General features: G+C 43.7%; 1 pseudogene; it reads right to left on the bottom strand.

Annotated features, from left to right (window-relative positions):
* Positions 1-19,597, bottom strand: part of LOC149228755 (calcium-transporting ATPase 5, plasma membrane-type-like) — a 396,645-nt pseudogene that overhangs the window by 282,442 nt on the left and 94,606 nt on the right.

Below are 19,597 nucleotides of genomic sequence, written 5' to 3'. Positions count from 1 at the left end.
CTGGTGACCCCTGTTTTGCTGATGTAGAAGGCTTGGCCCCTTTCTCACCATGAGAAGTAAACACAAGCCTTTTTCCTCTTTGGTACATCCTAGTCACCTCAGGTCTAGGTGCTTTAGGAACCTCCACTGATCTACTTGAGGATCCAACCTCCATTTGTTGTGTTGGCATGTTTGGATACTGAAATGAAACATTAGACTCATGCCATTTCAAAGTTGTCTCCAAGAAAGAATCCCATGTCATGTTTTTCTCTGCAAGTTGATGGAGAATTATAGTCTTGATCAAACTATGATGAAAGAGACTAGGATAGTGCTCTTTGTTTTTCACCTATACTTTCTCGGACATCTTGACAAGGCTTCTACACAGATAGTTGCACATGTTGAGAGGTTTCTGAGTTGTAAAGTGCATTAGAAGCCGGATGTGATAGGCATACAATCTAGAAAACCTTCCCTCACATGTGAAAATTTTCATGACAACTTTCATCAATAGAGCATACTTCTCCAACAGATACCTAAAAGGTATGATATGTGTATGGGTTTCCCTGTATGGTGCTTTTAAGAAAGACCTGTAATGTTCAAGATCTAAGTTCATGCCCTTAAACTAGTATTCTCCATGATCTGGTATCCCTGTAGCAAGTGAAATAGCAGCCACTGAAAATGTGAACTCAACTCTAGCAATGATAGCACTTTCCCCTTTCAAATGAGTGGCGATCCAATTTGTCAATTGTTCATGAAAACCAACTTCACACACCCTTTTGCAAAACTCTAGACAACTCACATCTTCAAAACACTGCTTGATGAAGGGTGATGTATTGATTTCATTGCAGTTGGTAGGTTCATATCTGAGAATTTTGCCTCCTTTATGGTGTTTTTTCCTCTCTGGTGAAGAATCTCCTTCCATGATGACAGAAACCCTAGCAGCAGGAAAATGAGAAAAAAAACAGTGAGGGATGAGTGAAAAATGAAATGATGGATAGGTGGAGTGGAAAAAATGGTAAGAGAAATTCTAAGAGATGGATAGGGATTATGAGCAACTCATGAAACTCAAATGAGGTGAAATGAAGGAAAAGAGTGCTCGTGAGAAATGGAAAATAGGGTTTCTAGGAAAATTGTCCAAATTGCTTAGGAATGAGCTAGGGTTTAGTTTTTGGTGAAGTAATTTAATGATTTGTAGGTGGTTCAATGGTTCAAAATGTATTTTAAACATGTGTAGAGGTGTACGATGAAAGATTTACATGTTTAACATATGAAAACTAGACTAGCCATCATCAACCCTAGCTCATTTCATGATAATTTCACTAAAAACCCTAGATGAAGAAATCTTATATTTGAATCCATCTTGCTAAAGAAAAAGGTAAGTGAAGTGATGTACTTACTTGTAGAGAAGTCTAGATTAGCAAGAAAATAAATTGCAAGCTTCAATTTTGAATTTGGGTGATTTCTGGATGGTTTCGGGTTGCTCTGGCACAAGCGCAGCACAGTGTCTGGAAGCGCAGCGCAATGCCGACCTCAGAAGCACAACGCAGTCTCTGGAAGCGCAACGCCTTCAATTTTTTTCCAATTTTTCCTAAAAACCCGTGTTTTTCTTGCCAATGGAGGAAAAAGCTCAATGAACAAAGGGAAATAAAAGGCAAATGAAGTGAGTTTGGGGCTTTTTGGGTTTATATAGGCAAGTATGTTTCCCTTTTGAAAAGAAATGGGCCCCACATACCTTTTAAAAAACTGATTTTTCACCTTTAAGACTGAGTCACTTTGGAGAGCTGAAACCTGAGCTGCATTTTTACCTTTTGAACACTGAAACTTCTTCTCTTGGAACCTTTGAGACTAAAATCATGAAGAACTTGTGAAAATTCATCAAGCTAATGTCAAAGAGTTTGCTTGTGATGATTCATTTAATGCTGGATTTACATATGATGATGATGGACCTTGAAACCCTAATGACTTAATGAAGACATGAGACTGAGTGGAATGGTGATGATGATGACTGATATAATGAAAACATTATTTTTATTATGACACCTTCATCTGGGTGAGGTAAGCGACAAGCATGTGTCATTTTCCCAAAAAAATAAAAACATTCTTCGACAAACTAGCCAGTGACCAAATTTTACTCTGTAAACCTAGTGACATGATAAAATTTGATCTTGAGACTTTTGACAGACTTGGTGAAAGCATATTTGATCACTGGTGGAAGGCAGACAAGACTGACACTAACAGAAAGCACAAGATATTGATCAAGAAAAATATTTAATTTAAATTTATGTGAACTTAGTAGGCTAGAGGAAAGGAAACTCTCTCTTTCAAAATCGTTTGATGAGCTCCTTGAGGCAAACCGATTGGGTCCATCTATTCTTGATCTTGGGAGTTAGTTTATCTATTGGAGAGCTACCCCATGCCCAAGTAAATCCTTCAACCAAATCTAAAGATCTCTACACACTTGGAAAAAGATGTCAGCAATCATAAGGGATTAGATTATACAATCGAGGAGAAGGCTAGAGATTTCACCAAAAATCTTCTAGTGCTCCTCTTCCTAGAGTATTTCTCTAACTCAAATACCATACAAGATAGCTTGCATATGTTAATCCAAACAAGTGGCAAAATGACAACTAGCATAATCCAACATACATGTAGAATGTAAAGCACAACAATTGAAATAACATCACCTCAAGAAATGGAAGGAGAACACCAACACAATAGTACCCCAAAGCCTCTTCTATTATATGAAAGATGAATACAAAATCCAGCAGAGTCTCTGCAAGCCCAACAGCTCATTCTATATGATACAAATGAGAGCTCAAGACTCATATAAATAAGAAAATGGGAGATGATCCCAAGGAAAAATGAAATGACAAGTGTAGCAATGGAGATAATCCCAATGATAAACTAAGTTTCCAAGTGGCCACATGATTGAGATCCCAATGAAGATGAGAAATGGCAAGTGGCATGCTGATGATGACCCAAAGGAAATCCGAATTTGATAAGTAGAGCTCCAATGCCAAGTGTGTAATTTGATTTCTAAGATGTGGCAACGTTTTTCTTGAGGTTGGACAACATAATCATGTGCCAAATTTGAATTTCCTTTGATGGCTACCATGTGTGGAGTGTAGGAACTGAACAGGGAGCACATTCCCCTTGATTTCTCACCAAATCCATCAAAGGAATGACACCTCTACTCAAACTGTTGTTTGTACCCTGTTCTAGACTGCATTTAGCTATGCGTTTGGCTGCCTCTAAACTGCTATTCGTAGACCACTTGTAAATAGCATGTGGCTGCCAAGTCTGATTTGCGTATCCTCTTGTGACTGGTTGTTTGATTGTGCCTGCATGGACTGTGGTGGATTGCCCTCAATTTGTTGCATATGATTTAATTTTGCTGGCAACGTATGTCTTTGGTGTGCATGGAATGGAGGGGGGCAAGAAATGTCCCATGTAGCAGAGATGTCCCCACTAAAACTGATATGATATATCAAAACATGTGATGCATTATTAACTTTAGTTGTTGGCTGAGTGGAGTTTCTTTGTTGTCAGCGTACATAAGACAGTGCTTTGACTTTGAATTTTATGGCATGTGCATATTTCTCTTTTAATTGCCCATACGTAGCAAAGGAGAGTGACGTGGGGCCCATTCCCCACTCACTAACTTTACCTTATATTTTAATTCCATCACATTTTTTCCTTTTTTTTGAATTAAATCTAACATGAATTTTTTGCCATGTGTTCATGACTTCATCGTGAAACAACTTGACTTCCTTTGACTTGGCACTTGGCACATTTGACTTTGACTTGTACCCTATGTGGTGGGCCCCACATGATTGCCACATCACCCTTGACTCTCCACATAATTTCCATGTCAAAATTTGACTTATTTTGACTTTGGAAAAATTTATAAATTTTTCCAATTATTCATTTTTTTTCAATTATATTTCAGTTTTGCTACTATCATTTGAAAAATCGGCTTTTGAGGGACTATAAGTCATTTTTTGACCCCCAAAGTGGGTATTAGGATAATGCTGGGCCTCTGAAGATGAATTTCGAGTAATCACATGCCCCAGACATTTCCTAAGGCCACTTATTTACACCATTACATAGAAAATAATTAAAAATCTCGTTTTGCAGGAAATTTTTAATTATTAAAAATCCTACTTAAACCTAGCCAAATTCCACGAAATTTTTTGTGTGATCTAGTATGGTAATATACATCGACTCTAGACACTAAGATGTGTTAGGGGCTCAACCTTCAAACCGTCACCCCGGCTTTGGGATAAAAAGTGAGTGAAAAAACCCAGAAAATTATCCTCCTCTGAAAAAAAGGGATAATTAACCAGATAAGAAAAGCACTCCAAGGTGTACTCATTTGTTGATCGAACCCCAACATCCTAGGCCTATTACAGACTCAAAAGCTCCTCATTACTAGTACCATTTATTACAATTCCCCGCAAGGTGTGGAATCTGGGTACAAGAAAAATGATGAGAAGATAGAAGTAGAGTTAAAAAACTCTTTTGACTGATGATATCTGATGGTACAAGTGTCCTCTGGATCATCCTTGGGCATGGAGTCTTCATATATTCATCAAGTTCCACTCCAGTGGTCAACAGGCTACTTCAGTAATTTACTTCAATGTTTCATGAAGAAATCTGAAATAAGCTTGTAATATAATTTACAATCTAAGTGAAGTAGATTTCGCTGGTTGCAGTAGGATTCCTGAGATTGTTAGATCTAGGAATTTTCACATGGTATCAGAGTTATTGATGTGAAACAGGAAGAGCAGATCTAGCACTGAAGCAAGGACTAACTTGTTGCAGCAAGCAGCAGTTCAAATCCCCTGAGGGATTGCGTAGTTCTAGCCAGGAGGGATATATTTCAGTGGGTGTATCTCTCTGAGTGAGCGAACAGAGAGGTAAGACTGCCAAATCAAAAACTTGCCAAGGCAAAGGGAGATATGCAGAGCCACGCAGAGCTAGAGGGACACAGTTTTTTGCAAGTTGAGTGCTGGCTAGAAAATTCGTCAGAAGGAAGCAGCAGATCGCATAGTGAGGGAATACTCCCTCAGTGATTTCTTGTCGAGGAAATAAATATTTCTCATTTGTTGAGCAATAGCTTACCAGCTCCATCAAGAAGTGTGTAATGTAGCCTAGGAGCTCCGCAATAGGGAGAAAGAGGGATTTGTTCGACATTTTTCAGAAGATATGGAAACCAATGGCTTGAGGGATCAAGACAAGTTGGACGGAGCTTCTAACTATGCCATCTGGAATGCTAGAATGACTTTCCTTCTAGATGAGCATGCACTCAAGACTTATGTTGATAATGTGGTAGTTGTCCTGGTGGATGCAGATCCGCTGAAGAAGTACAGATCTAAGATGGCTAAGGCGAAGAGGATGATCCTGGATGGAGTCAAGGATCACGTGGTGTGCCACGTTCCTAGTAAAGGGGCCGCTAAGGAGATGTGGGATGCCTTGGCCACATTGTATCGGGGATCTTCAGAGCAGTGAAAGATGTACTTAGAGCAAAAGCTGAGATCTACTCAGATGCAGAAGGGAGAACATGTGGATCCATTCCTCACGAAGCTTCAAGAGACATGGGATGAGTTAACAGTTGTGGGGTCTACACCTCAAGGGTCCGAGTTGGTTAGACTAGCCCTCAATTCAGTCTCAGATGAGTGGCAAATCTTTGTCCAGAGTATCATGGGTAGGGTGACTTTGCCAAATTAGGGTGAGATGTGGGCATCTCTCAAACAAGAAGAGCTGAGGAGAGATCTAGTCGAGTGTAAGCTTGACAGAAGAAGCAACAGTCGGTCGAAGACCAAGGAGAAGGATTAGAATGCATCGGTTGCATCCAAGGGGTAGCAGGAGCAGCGGAGGCAGAAGAAGAACATCTTGAAGATAAAATGATTCAGGTGTGGTGAAATGGGTCACTATGCAACACAGTGTTCTCTCAAGAAGAAGGACAAAGATGAGAAACACGATCAGAAGGTTGCACCCACGAAGATCGAGGAGGCGTTTTCCATGACAGCCGAAATACCTCTAGGAGGGAGGTGGGCTGATATAGAATTGTAGTTCAATAGATCTACAGATGGGCAGGATCCTTAAGGAGCCCACCTCTTGGATCATCACCTTGCTACGAGAGCCCATGATCAGTAGTAGTGGGATGGTGGAGCTTCAGTTGGTGCCATGGAGTGTTGATTCGACAGATGCAGTGATTAGTATAGCCAAAGTGTGAGCAGCGCAGAGCAGAGAGGCAGCAGTGTGAGGAGGCACATTGGAGAGCTTCAGCAACGCAGTGGCTTCAAAGGCAGCGTAGGACTAGCAGCAGTCAAGATTTCAGCACCGAGAAGTATCCACTAGGTACTTGTCCAGTTTTGGGTGTTTTCAGTGCTTCTCTGAACAATTGAGTTGCAGTACGAATTCAGTGTTAGCAGTTGTAATATTCCTAATTAGCCATGGCTAATTGGAATATTCGATTTTACTCAATTTTGCCTTCTATAGCTATTTATAAATAAAAAGGTGAGGAAAAGGGGGACATGACTCACCTTTAGAATAAAGTCACTCCCTAGTAGCACAACATTGTGACTTAAAGGGGAGCCAAGGGGGCCAAAGGACCACGCAGAGATGGGGCCCACGCAGACACTTGGAGGGACTGCGCAGATGGAAAGGAACATGTGGCAAGAGAGGGACTGCATTGGAGGAGGTGGGCCTTGGGATTGAGAGAGGCCAACGCTATAAAGGAGAGGGGAGCCTCCTCATTTTGTCATTCGATCATGTGCATTTGAGCTAGTCACTTCGACTTAGAGCATGCTGGCTGTTTAGCTGGTCTGCAGCACTGTTTAGTGCATCGAGTGTCTCCGTTCAGAGATCTCACCCTTAGCCCCGGGGGACTTCGAGTGCCTGCTCAAGCAAGGTAGTTTTCAACAGTCTTTTTCGGGAGGATTGATCTTTGGACGGAGGAGGAACTGAGCATTTTGGATAACTGCGCAGTCTTGAGAGAGGGACGCAGTTCTTTTGGTGGGAGTTCTGGATTGAGGGTTTTGCGAAGGATTTGAGTTGGGAGATTGAGCAGGGGATCAGTCCTTGCATATTAGAGGATTTTGGTAGAGTTTCAGGTGGAGTTTTGGAGGATCTATTCGGTGGCAGCGCAGAGCCTTGAGGGACAAAGTAGATCCCCAAGGGGGTGATTTTCGGGGGTCGGCTATTTTAGAAAAGCTTTCTGGACTTTTCTGGGTTTCTTGAGTAGAGTCTGATTCCAGAGTTTCGACATTTTCTGAGGAGGGGAACAGCCCCAAATCCTCATTTGATTTCCAGCATTGGTAGTAGCACGGCAATTCTCCAGCGGCTTGGACGCAACTCAGAGAGAGGCCATTCCTTTGCTATTCTGAGTGTATTTCTTCACTTGCCTTGTGCAAGTTGAGGTGCTACCTGTCTGATCACCTCTTTTACTCTTTCCATTACTCAGTATAATAAAATGGCTTAGCATTTCTCTCTGCATTTCTTGAGTATCTGCTTATATTTCATGTTCACATTATTATATGTTGTACCACTGTTATTTTTATCACTTTGAGTTTCCCGGTCACTATATCATTTGGACGTGTCTAGTTGGATTTTGCTTGGGTTTGAAGGATATCCCGGAAACGGGATACTACAATGGTATCAGAGCATAGATCTGGCTCAGCCTGTGGAGCTAGCAATCTATGACACTGGGGGAAAAGCCCTACATATGTTACAGAGGTAGGAGATACATAGACACTGGGCGTAGGTTGGAAAACACCTACGGAGAGGGAGACTGTGTTCGGGTGGTGGACACAGAACAGGATGAGCCTGTGGTGGACGCAGAGTGGAAGGAATCGACGGCAGATGATGACAGGAAGAAATTTGCGGACATGCTCCTCAAATCAGTGCAGGATCTATCGAGGCAGATCGAGGTGATGGGGCAGAGATTCACGACAGTGGAGGCTAGACAGCGTGAGAGCCCACGAGTTTTCCAGGTTGGAGAGAGATTGGGTGCATCTCACCATTTGCCAAAGCAGGGTGCCACTCAGCATGATACTACTCAGCAGGTGGCCTCACATGCCCCTATACGCTCTACCATGCCCACTTTCCTAGGAGCAGATACAGGGGCCGAAGCACAGCAAGAGGCAGAGTCCGGTCATGTGGGCGATTATTTTGCGGAGTACCAGGCCTATGGGCAGGAGTTCAGGGATGCACTCTCATTCAGAGACTTTGTTCAGCTCCAGCGGGATAGTAGACACCGCGACCATCACAGAGGATACTGGCATTATCATGATGGAGACACCCACCACACAGCTAGTAGATTTCACTTGCCTACATTTGATGGTTCATCAAACAGTTCGGCAAAGTCTTGGGTGGAGAAGCTGGACATCTATTTCCAGTTTAACCAGATGTCGGAGACAGAGGCCATCAAGGTGGCGACATTACATTTGGATGGTGAGGCCCAGGACTAGTGGTTCCACGAGTTGATTACACTCGGACACTCCACGGTGACGACATATGCCGATTTCACCAGGAGACTGATAGAGAGGTTCGACCAGAGGGATCCGAAACAGCGTTTTGTTGAGCTGACGAGGCTCAAACAGACCGGAAACCCAGAGACCTACATTGCAGACTTCTTGAGGGTTTTAGTAATGGTGCCCGATCTATCCACGGCACGGAGGATCTACATGTATGTTGAGGGGTTAGCAGAGCCACTTCAGGGTCTAGTCAGGTCCACTAGACCAGCCACACTCCAGGATGCTATTAGCAAGACCCGGGACTTACAGGATGCCTTACCCAGGACCCGGACACCTTACCCCCAGAGACAGGCTTTCCAGCCTAAGGGGAAGCATGTGAGGATTCTGCCTCCAAAGAGGAATCTAGGACAAGCACAGTTTGATGATGATGCCAGGAGGGAGTTGAAGAAGAAGTAGTTGTGCTTTACCTGTCAGGAGTCGTGGGCACCGGGACATAGATGTGCTGCCGGCAAAGCACATTTTATTGAGGTCTTCTCCGAGACCAGCGAGGAAGAGGATGAGGAGGATGATGTGGAGGCAGGAGGTAGTCAGGCTGCGCAGGATCGTTTGCCACCTCCACCCCCAGTAGCAGGTGGTGTAGCCTTTCCACCTACCGGAGGGGCCCTTGCAGCATTGCGAGGAGTTCCCAAGTATTTGACGCTGTGCGTACGGGGGACAGTACGTGGCCAGCGAGTATCAGTTTTGGTTAACAGTGGGGAAACCCACAACTTCATCGATTCACAGATGGTTGAGCGGAGAGGTATACAGATAGAGAGCTTTGATGGCTTTTTAGTTTTGGTCCCAGGAGATCAGACCATGGTGTGTGCTCGTTATGTTCCAGAGTTATCTGTGACGATGGGCACCTACACATTGAATAACCACTTTTTCGTGGTCGATATTCCGGACACCAACATCATATTGGGTGTTCAGTGGCTTATCACTCTAGGGAAGGTCACGACAGATTGGAAGACCCTAGAGATGGAGTGGGACGATGAGAAGACAGGGAAGCATGAGAAGATACGAGGACAGCATACATATCCACCTCAGACTGTTTCGGCTCATCAGATGGAGGCAGTCTTCTGGAAGGGAGACGTAGAGTGGGTAGTGGAGCTGTGTGCATCAGAGGCAAGGACTGCAGGACAGACAGTGCACCCAGAGATACAGTCCATCCTTGACCGGTATGCCACAGTGTTTGGGGAGATTCCGCCAGGACAACCACCGGACCGGGGGTTTGAGCACACCATTGAGCTTGAGCAAGGCATACAGGCAGTGATTACTACCCCCTATAGGCATCCCAAGGCCTATCGGGATGAGATTGAGCGGGCCATTCAGGAGTTGCTGGCTCTTGGGCACATTCGGCCAAGCACGAGTCCTTTTGCTTCTTCCGTGGTGTTGGTGAAGAAGAAGGACAGCACATTGAGGATGAGCATTGACTACAGGGCCCTGAACAAGAAGACACTGAAGAACAGGTACCCCATACCTAGGATCGATGAGTTGATGGATGAGTTAAGAGGAGCACAGTTCTTCTCAAAGATTGATTTGAGATCTGGGTACCATCAGATTCGCGTGAGGGAGCAAGACATTCCTAAGACTACCTTCAGGTGTCACTATGGGCACTTTGAGTTTTTGGTGATGCCCTTCGGGCTAACCAACTCCCCAGCTACATTCCAGTCTTGCATGAATCACATCTTCCGCAGTCACTTAAGGAAGCTTGTGTTGGTGTTCTTTGATGATATCCTCATTTACAGCAGGACTTGGGAGGAGCATCTCCAGCACATTGAGACAGTATTGCGAATCTTGGAGGAGTAGCAGTTCTATGCCAAACTCTCCAAGTGTGAGTTTGGATTGACGGAGATGTTATACTTGGGACACATCATAGGGGTGGACAGAGTGAGGGTCCACGAGGAAAAGATCAGGGCCATCAGAGATTGGCCGGAGCCGGGAAACGTGACAGAACTTCGAGGATTCATTAGCATTTGTACGTACTACCGGAAGTTCGTCAAGAGTTTCTCACAGCTTGTTGCACCCCTGACAGATCTGACGAGGAAGGGGGTATTCAGTTGGTTAGATACAGCGCAGCGAGCCTTTGACACGCTCAAGGAGATTATGAGCAGCTGCCCAGTGCTTGTACTGCCAGATTTTTCGCAGCCATTTGTTTTGGAGTGTGATGCGTCGGTAGAGGGGATCGGAGCAGTGTTGATGTAGGGAGGTCACCCTATAGCCTTTGAGAGTCGGAAGCTCCTTCCGCATGAGAGGTTGTATTCTATATACGACAAGGAGATGTTGACCATCATACATGCATTAGCCAAATTCCGGCTGTATTTAGTGGGCAACAGGTTCAGGGTGAGGACTAATCACAACAGCCTCAAGTTCTTTTTTGAGCAGAAACAGCTACAGGAGAGGCAGCAGAAGTGGATCAGTAAGATCCAAGCGTATGACTTTGAAATTGAGTATGTCAAGGGCAAGAACAACGTGGTGGCAGATGCCCTTTCACGTGGACCAGCCACGTTGTCTCTTATGAGCTTGGACGCAGACTGGAGGGCTCGACTCTTAGTAGAGTACTCCAAGGACAGGTTTGCATGTGAGATTCAGGATGGGCAGGCGGCGGATGACAGGTACAGGGTGATCGATGAGATCATTTACTATAGGGACCGGATCTTCTTGACTGAGGGATCTCAGCTCAAGAAGAATATACTCCAGGCATCACATGATTCACCATTGGCCGGCCATCAGGGGTTTACCAAAACCTACAGGGCCATTAGAGAGAGGTTCTCGTGGAGGGGCCTCAAGGAGGACGTACTCCAACATATCCAGGAGTACGAAGTTTGCCAGAGGAACAAGGGGGAGATGAGCCATCTCGCAGGATTATTGCATCCTCTTCCCATTCCGGAGGGGAAATGGGAGAGTATTTTGATGGACTCCATCACAGGATTGCCCATGGTGCAGGGCAAGGATTGTATCTTTGTCGTCGTTGATCGACTGACAAAGTACGCACATTTTTTCGCCATATCTGCACGCTACACAGCAGAATAGGTGGCCGAGCTGTTCTTCAGAGAGGTCTTCAGGCTACATGGTCTTCCCAAGACCATCACCAGTGACAGGGACAACCGTTTCATGGGTGGGTTTTGGCAGGAGCTTTTCCAGTTGGTGGGGATGGAGTTGACACCAAGTACCAGTTATCACCCACAGACGGACGAGCAGACAGAAATAGTTAACAAGTGGCTGGAGGGCTACTTGCATAACTATGCCAGTGGGCAGCAGCAAGCATGGTTGAAGTGGCTGCATCTGGGGGAGTACTGCTACAACACTACACATCACATGTCCATTGGTATGTCACCATTCTATGCTTTGTATGGATATCATCCCTTATCTTTTGCTGACGTGATGTTTGGTGCTAGCAAGGCTCCGAGAGCCAAGATTTGGATCCAAGAGAGTCAGAATATTTTCCGAGCTCGCAAGGATAATATGGCTACAACACAGAACCAGCATAAGCTGTATGCCGACAAGGGTCGGGTGGAGAGACAGTTTGAGGTATGGGACTTGGTCTACCTACGGTTACAGCCATACCGACAGTCGTCACTGAAGCAGAAGGGGGCTGAAAAGCTCAAGCCCCGCTTTCATGGGCCATACAGGGCGATACGCAGGATTGGACAGGTTGCGTATGAGTTGGCGCTGCCCCAAGGCAGCAAGATTCATAACGTCTTTCATGTTTCATGCCTGAAGAAGGCATTGGGACAGCATGTGACAGTGACAAATAAGCTACCGCCCATGGATGATGAGGGGCATTTGGTGTTGCAGCCAGAGGCTATTATTGGTACCAGGGAGAGGCAGCTACGGAGCAAGACGGTCCCGGAATTCTTGGTGAGGTGGAAGAATTTACCGGATGAGGATGCCACTTGGGAGAGTGAGGAAATTTTGCAGCATCCATCACTTCAGTTGCTTGAGGACAAGCAACATTTTGCCTGGGGAGACTGTAATATTCCTAATTAGCCATGGCTAATTGGAATATTCGATTTTGCTCAATTTTGCCTTCTATAGTTATTTATAAATAAAAAGGTGAGGAAAAGGGGGACATAACTCACCTTTAGAATAAAGTCACTTCCTAGTAGCACAACGTTGTGACTCAAAGGGGAGCCAAGGGGGCCAAAGGACCACGCAGAGATGGGGCCCACGCTATAATATCCCATTTCCAGGATATCCCTCAAACCCAAGCAAACTCCAACCAAACACGTCCAAATGATATAGTGACCGGGAAACTCAAAGTGATAAAAATAACGGTGGTACAACATATAATAATGTGAACATGAAATATAAGCAGATACTCAAGAAATGCAGAGAGAAATGCTATGCCATTTTATTATACTGAGTAATGGAAAGAGTACAAGAGGTGATCAGACAGGTAGCACCTCGAATTACACAAGGCAAGTGAAGAAATACACTCAGAATAGCAAGGAATGGCCTCTCTCTGAACTGCATCCAAGCTGCTGGAGAACTGTCATGCTGCTGCCACTGCAGGAAATCAAGTGAGGATTTGGGGCTGTTCCCCTCCTCAGAAAATGTTGAAACTCTGGAATCAGACTCTACTCAAGAAACCCAAAAATATTTTCTAAACTAGCCGACCCCCGAAAATCACCCCCTTGGGGATCTATGCTGTCCCTCAAGGTTCTGCGTTGCCACTGAATAGAATCCTCCAAAACTCCACCTGAAACTCTTCCAAAATCCTCCAATATGCAAGGGTTGATCTTCTGCTCAATCTCCCAGCTCAAATCCTCCGCAAAACCCTCAATCGAGAACTCCCACCAAAAGAACTGCGTCCCTCTCAAGACTGCGTAGTTATCCAAAATGCTTAGTTCCTCCTCCCTCCAAAGATCAATCCTCCTGCAAAAGGCTGCTGAAAACTACCTTGCCCGAGCAGGCACAACGTTGTGCTACTAGGGAGTGACTTTATTCTAAAGGTGAGTTATGTCCCCCTTTTCCTCACCTTTTTATTTATAAATAACTATAGAAGGAAAAATTGAGCAAAATCGAATATTCCAATTAGCCATGGCTAATTAGGAATATTACACATGCAGACACTTGGAGGGACTGCACAGATGGAAAGGAACACGTAACAAGAAAGGGACTGCGTTGGAGGAGGTGGGCCTTGGGATTGAGAGAGGCCAACGCTATAAAAGAGAGGGGAGCCCCCCATTTTGTCATTCGATTATGTGCATTTGAGCTAGTCACTTCAACTTAGAGCACGCTGGCTGTTTAGCTGGTCTACAGCACTGTTTAGTGCATCGAGTGTCTCTGTTCGGAGATCTCACCCTTAGCCTCAGGGGACTTCGAGTGCCTGCTCGGGCAAGGTAGTTTTCAGCGGTCTTTTGCAGGAGGATTGATCTTTGGAGGGAGGAGGAACTGAGCATTTTGGATAACTGTGCAGTCTTGAGAGAGGGACGGAGTTCTTTTGGTGGGAGTTCCGGATTGAGGGTTTTGCGGAGGATTTGAGCTGGGAGATTGAGTAGGGGATCAGCCCTTGCATATTGGAGGATTTTGGTAGAGTTTCAAGTGGTGTTTTGGAGGATTCTATTCAGTGGCAGCACAGAGCCTTGAGGGACAGCATAGATCCCCAAAGGGGTGATTTTCGGGGGTCGGCTATTTCAGAAAATATTTTTGGGCTTTTCTTGGTTTCTTGAGTAGAGTCTGATTCCAAAGTTTCGGCATTTTCTAAGGAGGGGAACAACCCCAAATCCTCATTTGATTTCCAGCAGTGGCAGCAACACGGCAGTTCTCTAGTAGCTTGGATGCAGTTCAGAGAGAGACCATTCCTTTGCTATTCTGAGTGTATTTCTTCACTTGCCTTGTACAAGTCGAGGTGCTACCTGTCTGATCACCTCTTGTACTATTTTCATTACTTAGTATAATAAAATGGCTTAGCATTTCTCTCTTCATTTCTTGAGTATCTGCTTATATTTCATGTTCACATTATTATATGTTGTACCACTGTTATTTTTATCACTTTGAGTTTCCTGGTCATTATATCATTTGGACGTGTCTGGTTGGAGTTTGCTTGGGTTTGAGGGATATCCCGGAAACGGGATACTACAACAGTGGCAGTGCTAGCAGCATAGCAGATGCAGTGTTTGAGAGGGAGTTGTAGTACAAATGTAGCATCGACAGTGGCAGTGTCAAAGGTAGCAGTACAATAGCAGCAGTAGCGCAGTAATTGGTGGATAGCATGTCAGACATCAACAGCGCAGAGGATGATGCTTCAGAGTCAAAACAGTATGCAGTAGCAGTGTATTGTTAGAGCACATTCCTCACTAAGAGGGAGTGTTGATTTGGGTTAGCATCGGATGTGCTCTAGGCCTCAAATTTTGCAAGGAGGCTTGGGCACATGCATTCCAAAGAACCCAGAAACTGTTTTGGGAAATTCCACCCAGAGACAATTATATTAAAATAATTAATATTTTTAATGGGGTTCCTAACTACAAATGAACAGCTTTTCAAAGCACTGTTGTTTTAGGCAACCCTTGAGAAGGGAATGGCACTTGAGATAATCACATTAAAATCTTGGCATTATCTTTGTAGCCAGGATGTTAGGCCTTAAAAAGGCATTGCTTATAGTATGTTTTTGAAGACAAACAGTGCAACGATATGCAGCCTGTCCACAACTTTTATTAGGCATTCAAGTTGGTATCTCAATGCTATGGTGTTTTTTTGGCCACTCAATTATTTAATTGAATGTAATGCTTTCAATTATTTCAAGAGTTCTTGTTTAAAACACCATCTACATACATAGGTGGGCTATTCAAGATTTTAATGCCACATTTATATACACAGTTGCAGATAATCAAATAATATAAAATGGACTTGGCATTTAAGAAGTCTTAACAATATGTGAATAACCACCAGCATCTTTTAGACTATCAAGACAGATTCAAATGTAGTGTTATTTCTTAATCATTACATTACTACAATAATGCAATGATACTCAACAACCAACATTAGGAAGAGAAAATCAACCTGGTCTCCAATATTTAAAGGTACAATGTCTCCAACAACCAGTTCAAATATAGAAGTCCTGAATGTCCGACCCATACGAACAACCTGATCATTATACAGTTGCATATTAAATTCTTTGCATCAAGCCAAAATATGTTATCACAATATTCTGAAGGAACTGACATATTTCACTAGATGTCGTTAGGAAACACATCAATTATGGGAAGACAAAAAATTATAGAATTTAAAAGATGACCCAACAGGTATGATTGGTTCTTTCCAATTTGACCATGCTTGATGAGTTGGTCCTAGTAACTACCTGTACATGAATATTTTTCTTCTCATTATTCAGAGCCTGAAATTCCAGAGATTGCCTGTAATCACTTATGGCTGCCCAAAAGAACATATTATGTTGAAACTTCCCTGATCATGGGAAAATGGATAAAAGTTCTTTCTACACAATGGCGGCATATCTAACCTTGAAAATAACTGAAAGGGGTACCAGAAAGTATGTGTACACAAATCATAAGTTATAGTTTTCAGGCTCATTAAAGGAATAGCCATATTGGAAAACAAACAAAAACAAATAGGATACCTGTCACAAGAACCACTGCCAGTATCGCAGATGCAATACTTGTTCCATCATACCACCCTTCTCTTACACCCTACAATCCACAGCATACAAGATATCATACGTTTTCCAAGAAAATTTAGTTCCATAGACTTGACCTTATCAGAAAGATATTGTACCTTTTTATCCAATTTCCTGTATTTATATGAGTAACAATAGGTGATTTGTCCTTTCAACCCCTTCTATGAGTATTACATTAACCCAAACATTTTTCAGTTTTGTACCATGCCATTATCCCAAACTATGCATTAAAGCTACTCTTGATCACTTCCTGTCATTTGATATATGAAGAATGCAATTATGCTTGTCTGGGAAATACTAAAGCATAATACTGTTCTTATCTCTACATGCCTTAATCCAAACTTTAGTATATGATTTATTTCTATATAGAATTACTTGCTAATAAAGTCAGAAATGTGCAAACTTATTTACAGTCAGATGGTTTCCCTGGACCTATTTCGTTAAATTTTAGGCATTTGTGCTATTGTAATGTGTCGTGTCCCTTCCTAAATTATTTTGGAGCAGTATTAATTTTCTACATTTTGGGGCCAATTTTGGAGGTGATGGGGGCCCGTTCGATTTTATTAGGAGGCTAGACTTCGTAGAAGTTAATTTGATGTGGTTAAGTATATGTGGGGGCCACCCATACTAGTGGAATACGCATTCCCTAGTTTGATTTGCATGGAGAGGAAATTGAAGGTTAGGTGAGGGAGCCACGATGGAGGGAAGAAAGAGGGAAAAGTGTTCCACGAAATCTATATAAGGAAGGCAGCTCTCCTCATTTGGATATCTTATCTTTGACATATTGAACTCAATCTTAGTTTCTCGTGCTGCTTAGCCGGATTATTGTGTTGTTTAGCACAAGAGTATCTCCGAGCGGAGATCTCAACCCTTGCTTCGGTGGACTTCGAGTGCCAGCCCTAGGAGGGAGTTCTTCTTCATCTCTATTCGTAGCAACATCAGAGGGACGAGTTAGAGCAGCTGTAAGTCGAGTACCAGCAGCAAGGGGAGTAACAGCATCGCTGGGATTGCGCAGTCACGGCGTGAGGCACTCCGGAAAGTTGGGAAGACAGGAGCATCATTTCATCATTTTCAAGAGTATAGAGGACAGCTATAGACAAGAGGGCCATCCTACACACAACTCTCATTTCATCACCGCGGGAATGCGTCATCTCCTCCATGACTGCGCAGTCATTGGAGTGAGACTCTTTGGGGTAGCACCATCCAGGGGAGTTTGGAGTTGGGATGCTGGGAGATCATTTGGAGGGCCATTTGAGGAGGATAGCTGGAGTTGGGAGAGAAAAGATTGACAGGATCACTCACAGCAACAAAATTCGAAATTGGAGGAGGGCCACACTGTGAAGGATCAATTTTTGAAGGTTAGAACCAAGGGAAACCCTTTCTAGGTTTTGGTCAAGGATCACACTCCTAATTTTATAGAACTTTCTGGGCATATTTGAGGGGTCAAACAGGGGTCCTAACTCAACCTGCAGCTAGAGGAGCTAAGGGGAATTTGGGCCAAAATTTCAAGGTCAACATTTTGGAGCAGTATTAATTTTCTACATTTTGGGGCCAATTTTGGAGGTGATGGGGGCCCGTTCGATTTTATTAGGAGGCTAGACTTCGTAGAAGTTAATTTGATGTGGTTAAGTATATGTGGGGGCCACCCATACTAGTGGAATACGCATTCCCTAGTTTGATTTGCATGGAGAGGAAATTGAAGGTTAGGTGAGGGAGCCACGATGGAGGGAAGAAAGAGGGAAAAGTGTTCCACGAAATCTATATAAGGAAGGCAGCTCTCCTCATTTGGATATCTTATCTTTGACATATTGAACTCAATCTTAGTTTCTCGTGCTGCTTAGCCGGATTATTGTGTTGTTTAGCACACGAGTATCTCCGAGCGGAGATCTCAACCCTTGCTTCGGTGGACTTCGAGTGCCAGCCCTAGGAGGGAGTTCTTCTTCATCTCTATTCGTAGCAACATCAGAGGGACGAGTTAGAGCAGCTGTAAGTCGAGTACCAGCAGCAAGGGGAGTAACAGCATCGCTGGGATTGCGCAGTCACGGCGTGAGGCACTCCGGAAAGTTGGGAAGACAGGAGCATCATTTCATCATTTTCAAGAGTATAGAGGACAGCTATAGACAAGAGGGCCATCCTACACACAACTCTCATTTCATCACCGCGGGAATGCGTCATCTCCTCCATGACTGCGCAGTCATTGGAGTGAGACTCTTTGGGGTAGCACCATCCAGGGGAGTTTGGAGTTGGGATGCTGGGAGATCATTTGGAGGGCCATTTGAGGAGGATAGCTGGAGTTGGGAGAGAAAAGATTGACAGGATCACTCACAGCAACAAAATTCGAAATTGGAGGAGGGCCACACTGTGAAGGATCAATTTTTGAAGGTTAGAACCAAGGGAAACCCTTTCTGGGTTTTGGTCAAGGATCACACTCCTAATTTTATAGAACTTTCTGGGCATATTTGAGGGGTCAAACAGGGGTCCTAACTCAACCTGCAGCTAGAGGAGCTAAGGGGAATTTGGGCCAAAATTTCAAGGTCAACATTTGGCCAATTCCTTCATGGGTTATTCTGGGTTTCTTGCGTAGAGGCTGGGATTAATTTCCCAGAATTTTCTGAGCAACAGGGAAGGCTCTAATAGCAGATCATTTCAGGCAGCAACACCTTTCTAGGCAGTAACAGCGCAACTCTTGGGCCGGATTACCAGCAGATTTGAGGAGGGTGTTCCATTGTTCATTTTGGGCTTTTGCTAGCTTGCCTAGAGCAAGCCCAGGTGCACACATTCCAGCACCTTGTTGTACACCTCTTTCCATTTAATAAAATGAGTAGACAACGCAGTTTGGTTGCCAATTCTGTGGTCTAATGGTCTAATTTAATTTTATGTTGTTGTTTTTATTGTTCGCTTTGCATAGTACTATTTTTCCTAGTTTGGAACATTACATAATGTGATAGAATTACCTTCATTCTTGGTATTTTAATCAAATACTCGTGATTGTCTGACACCTAACAATTGAAGATCCTAGCAAAATTGTTGCCTTCCAATACAGTCTTCAAATTTCAATAAATGGATAAATGTAGATCATATCCTTACTGGTTAATTCAATGATATTCACTTGGTGTCTGTCACTACCATATGGCATAGGGCTTTCCACCTAATTTTGACTTTAGGCACTCTAAGGCATGCAACACTGCCTTGCTTCAAACTTGGTGGCTTGGCCACCTTGAGCTTACTTGCAAGTAGACTCTTCACTTAATCCACGTACCTTCATCCTAAGCTACAATTGCAAGCATTTCAACCAAGTTCACTAGCACGAGGTCCAATGCCCAACCATGGCCTAAAAACATCCCAAGCAATAAATTTTCAACATTTAGCCGAACACTTGAGCAAATAAAACATATCAAGTAACAACATAACTTGAGGTCCGACGTCCAACCCTTTTAAAACATCCCAAGCAATAGACTATCAACAT

The sequence above is a fragment of the Pinus tabuliformis genome, chromosome J, assembly GCF_031772625.1.
Source record: "Pinus tabuliformis cultivar Carrire ecotype Pingquan chromosome J, CPIR1, whole genome shotgun sequence".
NCBI classification, from domain to species: Eukaryota; Viridiplantae; Streptophyta; class Pinopsida; order Pinales; family Pinaceae; genus Pinus; species Pinus tabuliformis.
The sequence above is the reverse complement of the archived record's forward strand: the minus strand, read 5'-3'. Positions and strand labels throughout refer to the sequence as shown.